Source organism: Gavialis gangeticus, unplaced genomic scaffold (assembly GCF_001723915.1).
Source record: "Gavialis gangeticus isolate Ggan-Ray unplaced genomic scaffold, GavGan_comp1, whole genome shotgun sequence".
Classification (NCBI taxonomy): Eukaryota; Metazoa; Chordata; order Crocodylia; family Gavialidae; genus Gavialis; species Gavialis gangeticus.
This window is the reverse complement of record NW_017729032.1, coordinates 42,357,893-42,367,738: the sequence shown is the minus strand read 5'-3', so window position 1 is coordinate 42,367,738 and position 9,846 is coordinate 42,357,893. Positions and strand designations below refer to the sequence as shown.

The window sequence follows — 9,846 nt, the reverse complement described above, 5'->3', positions numbered from 1 at the left end:
CTTCTCCATGGTGACAATCCCTTGGGCGGGTTGGTTGAGGGGGGTGGCTGATGAACTTGGAACAACTACATGAAAGAGACAAACTTTTCATTTTTCAGAAGGGGTCTAATTTCCCTTGATAAAGCATTTTGACATGATGAATGTGTGTCCTAGAAGCACTATCTCCAAGGTTTCCTTCAGCTTAAGAAATAGGCTCCATACTCATTACTGCTTCTTTTTCAGTCTCAAATGACTTCACACTAAAAAAAGCACACGCTTCATTTTTACATGCAGAGTAAATGACTTAATCTGTACTGCTTGACAGTAAACTTCTTGTATCAGGTATTAGTCATGGTTCCAAATGTTTTCACTTCTGCACCTCAATATAAGGTAAATAATGGACACTATTAAATTATGTGTCTTCATAAATGATTAATCTGTAATGCCAATCTATACAATGGCTGTGGCTATTTTGATTTTTTTCAGGTTTGTGTAGTTTATGTTTTCATATGAGTTTACATTAACCAGAAGTCCCATTAGACTATTTTGGGGCATTTTCAAAATCCCCACTGGAGTCTTTTTATTCCAGTAATACACAATTATATCCATAGCAAACAAGTAAATTGTGAATTTTAAAGATTTAGTAACAGAATTTTACCCAATCTTCTACTTCGATGAAATAATGGATCTATAATTAAAAACATGCAGATGCTATTTCAATTTCAATTAATTGTTAACTTTTCAAGTCTATGCACCTTAAATTAGATATCTAAAGCCCCACTTTAACTGCTCAGCAGAGGCAGAGCCCTCAGCTCATGCAAAGTCCCAGGAAGTTGGTGGGATTTTACGTAGAGATTTCCCAGTGTACAGTACTTTGATAAGGAGCTACATATGTATTTAAATAGTTACATCAGGTTTTAGATGCTTAGAGGAACTAAATGTATGAAGCAGAATAATCTCATGGTTAAGGAACTGGAGTTGGACTCAGGAAAACTGGGTTAAATTTCTGGGCTCCAGGAGAAACTTCCTCTGTATATTTAGGCAAGTCACATGATCTTAGCAGGCATCCATTCACAATTTTCTGCTTTGATGTATCAGTTTCCCAATCTTGTTTGTTTTGTCTGTTCAAAGATTTATCTTCTCCTCTGTGCTTCTGTACAGCATCTGGAAGAGTGGGGCTATAAGATCAGCTGGGGACACATGGGGTTACCACAATACATGTAAAAATAATATAAAGCTAAATGGAGAGTTTTTAAATTAAGGTAGTCTTTTAAGTTTTAGAAGTTGGTCTCACATTGTGTATATGTGATGCTGTTAAGCTTACAGTACTTTGGCTCCACTTCCAACCTCCTGCTCCCTTCCCCTCCCCCACCGTATAAACATCACATACCACCAAAGGCTCTTTTACTTAAGTAAAAGAAACTTCATTTTCAGAAAGAGCTCAGTTATTAGACTTATAAATAAATTTGGCAATAGGAATCCCAATCCAAGTCTTACTTCTCCTAAAGAAATGATTTACCTCCTTATTTTTTGTGCCTTGTAAAGTAGGTCTAATCTGGATTACTTCTGGAAATGTAGTTGCTTAAATTCTGACTTAGTCTTATTTAGCTGCTTCTGCAGCCAAACCAGGTCTGGCTGTTAGAGCTTGTCTTCACTGTAGCTTTAGCTTGAGGTATAACTCAGGCATTGCCACTAACTTAATTTCTGCACTCCCACAAAAATCTTTGACTCAAGCAGTGCTTTAAATTCCAGGTAGAGTTGGTTGAAACTCAAGTAACCATTGCTGATGCTCAAGTTATCCGTCCAGTGTGAATGCAACCACAAACTACAGCTTGAGTTAGCACAACTCATCAGCTGCTGCTCTAGTTGCCTTTTGCTGCTAACCAAATTACTTGGTATAACAAATAAAAACATACAGTATGGAATTTAATGCCTGGGTTTGCCCTGCTAGATTTGCCAAGTATCTTCTGGTTGTCTCCTCCCTCAGAAAGTGACCCTAGTCTGTTACCTTTCATGAGCTATACAGGGAATCCTCCTGAGCCTAGGTTCCCTCGGTTACTTCTTGTCACAGTTACAGAATTATGTCACCTCACATCAAGGCTGTGCAACATCTGTGCTGCGCGTCGCACTTCAGGAGTCTGACTTGGAATATATTCCACACAGATCTGTATAGCCCTGGTGCTGTAGGGTGTGATAGTCAGTTGGAAACAAAATAACAACACTTTGCAAAACAATCACTGGGAAAAGGCACAATAAGAGATACTACTAGATGGTATTGCATCTTTTCATTTTTTTCCCAACTTTATTAAACAATACATCTTACAATTATTTTTCTACCAAGATGAGAATAAACATATTTAATAACCATAATACATAGTCAGCATAATGCAGTCCCAGATAATACATTTAATAAATAATACTGACCAGGCTTGTGAGACCTAATACTCAATGGCCATATCTACAAATGTGCTTTACTACTGTGCTGAGTAGGCTAATTAGCTGTGGAGTAAAGTATGACTGCCTACACATGTGACGGTATTAGGCTGCAGTAAATTAATTAATTTTGCCATAAAATAGTACTGTAAGGGACAGTACTATCTTATGGCAGGATAATTTACTGCAGTTAAAAGCACATGTAGATGCTGACTGCTGGTGAAAACTCCTGCCTGCCACCTAGACACACAGCTCTGCACTTTCAGCACCCTTGTGACCCAGCTAGCCTGATGCTGCCACCAGAAGCCTGGGGATGGTGTAAATTGATCCACCCCAATTCAAATTGCTGCTGTCCTGGTTGTGCGTCTAGATGGTGCGCTTGGGCATAATTTACTCCTGCTCAAACTGCTCCAGAGTTTATTGCTTCAAGTTAATTGCACATGGAGATGCACCCAATGAAACATAGAAAGAGCCAGCAAAGAACTATTTCAACATTGAAGCTGTCTTGTTGCAATTTCTTCCCTAGCTTAAATGGGAAGAAGGACTATTTCACCCAAAGTATTGTGAATGAAAAATCATGGCAATTTAAGAACTTCTCAGTAATCTCTAGTTAGAATATTATGCTTATTAGTGATGTCCTCCACTGCCCTAGCCTGAAGTCTCATGATGGTTCATAAATATAGTGTAACAAGGTAATTGTTCTGGCACATTTTCCTGGGATGACACAAGAGCAAATTATTATTCATTCTGTTAATACTTCAAAACTGTATGCTAAATATAGTATTGCAACACTAGAATCCCTCCCAAAACAATTCCCTAGAGAGCAATTTCTGAGATTATTTTTATCGGCTTAACTCCCTTCCTCCCCACAGGATTTCCCATAGTTCTGTATTTATTGTGAAGAAATGGCAGCATTTCTGTAGTTAGGGCTGAAGCCCTAGCTCCTATTTTTCAGCTTGCAATAACATGAGTAGGTTTTCTGTTTGTCAGGGTATGCTAGGGTCAGAACTGAAAGTGAATTAGTGCACAGCAGCATATCAGGTTTCATTTATGTCCTTTGTACTGCTCCTTTCTGTGTAGGCAAGTAATAAAACAAAAGAAGATTTATTATTATTTAAGCATTTTACAGTGGCATTTGTAGGGTGCTATCAAGGAACTGGCTTATGTTACAATATAATAGTTATTACTGACTCAAGTTAAAATTACATTAGTGAGAGAACATGAACCATGCAGTGAGAAAGGAAAAAAAAACCAAGGTTGATTTTTTTTTTTTGTGCCTTTAAATTTTTTGTTTACTATTATTACTAGTCAGTGTCCTTTCAGTATTTGTAGATTGATATCTAAATGTAGAAGTGCATCAGCTCTCTCTCCAGGCTGAAGAGCAAAGTTTCACCCCTTAAATAATTCAGGTGGACCACAGCCACTTATAAATATGGCTTACTCTTGGGATATAATGGAGCCATATGATGAGACAGACTAGAAATATTGATTAGAGATAAAATGGATAAACCCATAGTAAATGTTTTTAGCAATAAGGCTTACATTATATAACACATTTAAGGGCAAAGCAGATATTTTATTTGAATAAGCTATTTTCACAACCTTGACTGCCTCAATTATAATTAAAAGTAAGTATAAATAGAATCATTATGATTTTCTCTTAAATGGTTTCCTTCAAGAAAATGACACTTGCCTTTTTATGGTGGTATAGATGGAATTCAAGTAAGGGATTAACTGAACCAAATTCTGCCCTAATGCTCATTTCCACTATTATAATTAAGAGGGAAGTAGTGGGGGAAAATTTAATCCATAAAATTGTCTTGTATCTGGGTTTGCATGGTCAAAACTAACAGTTTGGTGAAAACTGTTTTCATATTTTCTCTAAAAAGAAGAGACTCTCCCCTCAGTAAATGCTTACATTAACAGTGATAGATTTCATTTCAAATATCATGAAACAAGATTAATAAATTCAGCAATATACCTTACTGTTCAGTAAAGCACATTTGACACCTTCTAGCCACTAAACCCTAGAAACCTGTAATCCCAAATGTGAAATGCTTAAGTAATCTTTATTTAAAAAAAAAAACTGTTACATAATTGTTGTTCTAGAAATCAGGTAGAAACAAATGTAATGTGTTTACTGTGTTATAGTACATTACTTTTTGTTAGTAGTGCTTTGTCTTAAATCTGAATGTGCTGTTTGAGTCATGTTAATTGCCTGCCAACACTACAGATTCTTAGCAGCTGCAGTTGTAGATCTTATGATCTACAATCTACAATGCTTCCTGTTGCATTAGTAAGGCAATTATATTTGTTTCTTATCACATTATTCCCACTCTTCCTCTCCCCGGACATCATCTCATCTGTTTATGCACACCAATATCCCTTGTTGGATATGAAAGTGGTCAGTATCTTCCGACATAATAGGTACCAGCATCAAGAGTCGTTTTAGAGAGGTACAATTAAGCTTAGTAGTTCTGAAACCTACAGAGTTTTTCATTTTCAAGGAAATAGCCATTCTGAAGATTGCTTTAATTTCATTTTATAAAAATATGTCAATATTATAAATGGCCCTGTTAATTTTACATTCACACCCTGTGATTTTGTTCTATATATCTTGATCGCAACTCCCACTTCCTATAATGCTAACCAAACTAAATTATTTTTTACAGATACCTAGATTTAAAGAAAAAGCTTTCCTATATATTGCTATATTAAAATGTCATTCTTGATTGAAAAATAGCTGTAAAATACCACTGTAGTTTTTCTAAGTTTATGATGTCAAACATTTCAATGTCAGCCATTCTCAGTTTACCTGTAAAAGCTGGGTCTTTGAAAAGCATTATTTGGCCTGGGTTCTGAGAATCAAGTGGGATTGTTTTATTCTTAGGTAGCAAAGTCTGTATGCCAGACTTAATGTGTGTGGTACCCTTGTCTTCAGTATGTTTGCATGGTATAATGACATAGTAAATGAATTCACTCTCCTAGAACTGTATTTTCAGCTACTGTAACAGGAGTAACGGTCACAACTGATGATTGTCACGGAGGCCACACACAGATGTCCTTTTGTTGTGAGATCAGTGGTGCTGGGACACATCCTGGCACAACTGAGCCAATTGATTGGCAAGTACAGATGTTGCCCAGAGCTGTTATCCCACAGAACTGGGCCCCTGTGGCTCCTGGGGCTTCAGGGGATAAATCTTGCAGGACAACAGGCCCAGGGTATCTGACCTTGACTTGGGGTGTGTGTCTGCAAGCATGGAGTGAGGAACTATATAGGGTTCCCTTGCTCTGTAGCATGAAATGCATTTCATGTTGTAGAGGCTGCTCCCTGCTAGCAGACATGCTCTGTGGGGTGAAGAGGGGCCAAGATTGGGGCAGAAGCAGTGGCTTGTGGGATGCCTGGGTCTCCTATTCGTCCATGTTGCAAAGGACAGTCATTGAGATGCCCTTTACAACATCTTGGGACAAACTGGGTGCTGACAGACATGCAGGCCTCTGCTCTGACTCATGGTGCTTTATGGAAAGCATCATGAGTTAGGGTGTCCCCCCCGACCGATAGGTTGTGGTGGGGGGGAAGGGAGGGGCAGGATTGACCTCTACTTTGGAGCTGATTAAGCCTGAGGAGCCTGTTTACAGCCTCTCTCCCCTAGCCCTGCTCCACTGCTTTTTTGCTGTGGTGCTGTCGGCAGGGGAGAATGAGAAACAGCTGTGGACTGGGGTTTGCCTGGCCTGAGCTGGAGGGGGGTCCACAAGGCACGAGAGCTCCAGTCCATGTACCCTCTCTCTCCCCCTGAAACCCTAGCCCACAGCTCAATCCCACTCCCCTCCCTTCCTGCAGATAGCACTGGGGCAGGGCTGGGCTGCATCAGCCAAGCCCTGATCATGCGACAGATTGACCCTAGAGAAGTTCCTTAACGCTCTCCAAAGTGGAGTGCCTTCATCAGATTCCACATTTGATGAGGGTTAATTTGTTGCATGATCAGCCATTTTTAAAATGCTTTGTGGCTGTGCACATGTGTAAAAGCATGGCTATAGAGTTCTTTCAGGGGACCAATTGTGCAACAAAAGTAACTACTATCTGTGCCCAGTATTACCACATTATTTTGTGGCAGCAGATTTTGGGCTTTGTCTCAGGACTCCTGTGAGGTACATCTAAATGGGAGGAGTTCTGTCCCATCATACACAGCACATCTGTTTCTACCCTGAAGTCAGCAGATGGTTCTGAATACTCAGAAAGAATACATCTGTTACGTCAGTGCAATTTTTGTATCATCACTTTTCAAGGAATAGTCCTTATTTACAGATGTTTATCCATTGTTTGGGTTTCAGGAGAAAAGTTTAATCAAGGCTGCTGCTGATATAGACAAAAGATAAAAAGCTTGGTTACAGATAGCAGGGTGGTTCACATCAATTTTTTAACAAGGAAAATTTATACCATCCATGCATTGCCAGTCAGTTGTTGAGATGTTACTGACCGAATTAACTATAGTGGAGATTTCTATCCGTATACATCAGGGATGCTCAACCCCTGGGCTGTGGGCCAGATGTGGCCCATGGGGCACCCCAAGGGTGGGTTGGGCTGGGGTGATCCAGCGTGGGACCACGGCTGTGGGTGCAATACGGCATGTAGAACAAGTGCCTGTTCCAGCACGCATTGGACTGGGCCCACAGGCTAGATCCAGCCTATAGAACCATCTGTCATCACTCATCTGGCCTGTTGATGCGTGGTTGGGCACCACTGATATATACAGCTTTATGTTCTAAATACGTTTCTTCAGATTGATATCCTGCCTTGACATTGTAAAAGAGACTGTTGCCTTCCACAGGGTCTGAGAGAATTCTCTTTGCGTCTAGCATCAACAATACAGTGTTTTCTTTGCCCTTCTGATGGTCTTGTCTGAAATCCTCTCCTTCCCATTCTGTTTTGGGAAGAACTTCAGAATAAAACTCACAATGTGAAGTCTTAACTTCACTGGAGTCAATGAGAGACTTGCCGTGGTGTTCAAGGAGGTTAGGATTTAACCCATGAATCCAGAGATGGTTAGCTTTGTTAGTTTGAAGTCAGGCAGAAGGTACGGTAGGTCTTTTGAGATTTTTTTTTTTGACAGTCCATGTCTAGATATGATGAAGTAGGTTGTTGCCTTGCTGAGTCAGTTAGTTTGGTACTATCCTGCCCTACCCTCTATGCATCAGTTTTACAATGTGTCTCTGATAGCTACAAACATGAAACATCGGAGCATCAGGGATGGTTAATCAAAAATGGAAAGAAGAGAGTGAGATGTGGAAAATGAAGAATGAAATAACAAAGATAAAGATGAGAGGATAATAAATAACACCTTGGATAGAAAGTATTCTGAATGTCCCAGGGGGATAAGGTGAAATTAAAAGAGGAAAATTTGGTTTGAATATCAGGAACTGTTTTTTGCCAGTAAGATCTGAGTGTGAGAAATATTCTCCCAAAGGAACAAGAGACTCCACCATTTGGGATATTTAAAAATTACAAAGACTTTCTAGAAAAAATTGGCTGTCTACTTTCAAGAACACGGTTCAGGGCTGTGAATCCAAAAGTGACTAGCTTTTGTGGAGCAAAGTCCAGGAAACAGTCCAAGCAAGGCACTCCACTTACAAAAGTGCAAGTAGTTTATATTTCCAGTTGCTGCAGCCACTAGAGTGCAGCAGTGCAGATAACTGAATTAGCTCAACAGAGCAGCAGGCCTGAGTGGAGTTTTATATGAAGACAGCAGTACTGTTTGGTTCAATACTGCCTATGCAGTGTCAGGCGGCATTGTACTGTGTCCTCTCTGCAGACTTAGCAGGACTTTTTCTGCTGTTCAGCTGAGAACAAATTATAGTCCTGTTTTAGGATGTCCTTGGGGACGCCAGCCTTGAAATTTGGTACTGCCCAGCAGAGCCGTTTCTAGGGTTGTGTGGGGTATATCAGCCTGTGCAGGGCCTATGCGGCACTGACCACGGGGCCCCCCAAAGCATGGGGCCCAATTTGTGCCCCCCCCCCCATCCTGGGACGGCCCTGCTACCCTGAAAAATCTGGGATGGTTGATCACTTTAGTAAATCCAGAGTGTAGGAAAACACCTACTGGAACTATTTAATAAATTTCCTTACCTGGAGGAAGAGTGATTTAAAACATACTCTTGTCTTCAGCATTTAGACTGGGTGACTCCATGCTCAACTGTGATTGGTTTTGTGAACTTTTGTGTACATATAGAGGTGTCTAACTCTTCACCCTACATTGTATGTTTAGGTGCCTAATTCACAGCTGTAGATTCTACTACAGACTTTTGCAGATCTGACCTAAATCCATTGGGTAAAGACACATGAAATTCCTAAACTTCTTGGGCATGTCCCCATGAGTGGGAATGTGCGTTTGTCCTGGGCCAAACAGCAGCAGCACAATATGGTCCACTACTACTTGTCCGTGGGAAATGTCCGCGCCACAGACGCATAGCACGTTGCCTGAGGTGGAGCAGGGGAGGCTGGGGCCAGGAACTGTGCTGGCCCCAGCAGCCTTACTTGGGGTCCTGGGAGCTTCTGGGAGTTGCAGCTGCAGTGATTCTGCAGCAGGAAGCTGGGCCGGCACCTGGCGCATGGTTTTGGGTGGTGTGCACAGCTACCATATGCACTGCCCTGCTGTTTTAAGGCACAGGCTTGTTTGACCCCAGGATCTATTGGGGTTGAAATCCTGCTCCCCCTCCAATGCTGCAAATTAGCAGTGTGGGGAATGCCTGCATGTGTGGTGCTGCGGACGAGTCTGTGCTCATCTGGATGCCCCCCTTATGGGCAAATTCTTACTCCCATATATGACATGGACACATAACAGGAAGTAGCGATACCAGTTCCTTGATCTTTTTTCAGCAGTTGGTGTAATAATAAACTCTACCAGCTTTCTGAAATGGGATGATAATGAATGCGTCATTTATGAAGGCTAGGGTTTTTGTGGGTTGTATCTTTAATCAGTATCATGACATAGATTTAGACAAGCTTTGGAACATGAAGCATTCTTCATTGGGTCTGAAGGGAGAAGGAGGCACAGGGATGATTAATTACAAGCAGTGTGGATGCTATGAAATGGGAGAAGAGAGAAATTCCTAGGGGTAGCAGACAAACAATTAACAGAAGAAAAGACAGATTGACTGGTGGAAGATCAAGACCTTTTAAAAGGGAAGAGGGTCGTTTTCACTTGTAGCATCAAGAAAGAATTGCAGGAGCCAGATAGATTATAGTATATGTGTCTGTGTCAGTGTCAGTAATGTTTCTGTGGCCCCCAGCAGTGTGTATACTTAGCAGTGTGTGTGTGTATGTATACCCCGCAGCAGTGCGTTAACCCAGCTACGTGTGTAGCTAGCAGTGCGCGTGCGTGTTGCGCCGGCAGCAGAAAGAGCCAGCGTCAGTCAGTCCCGCCCCGCCGCGCTGGT

At 41.1% G+C, this 9,846-nt stretch overlaps 1 protein-coding gene across 2 annotated transcripts in view; it reads left to right on the top strand.

Annotated features, from left to right (window-relative positions):
* Nucleotides 1–9,846, top strand: part of SACS (sacsin molecular chaperone) — a 95,563-nt gene that overhangs the window by 31,119 nt on the left and 54,598 nt on the right. The gene's annotated exons all lie outside the window — the stretch shown is intronic.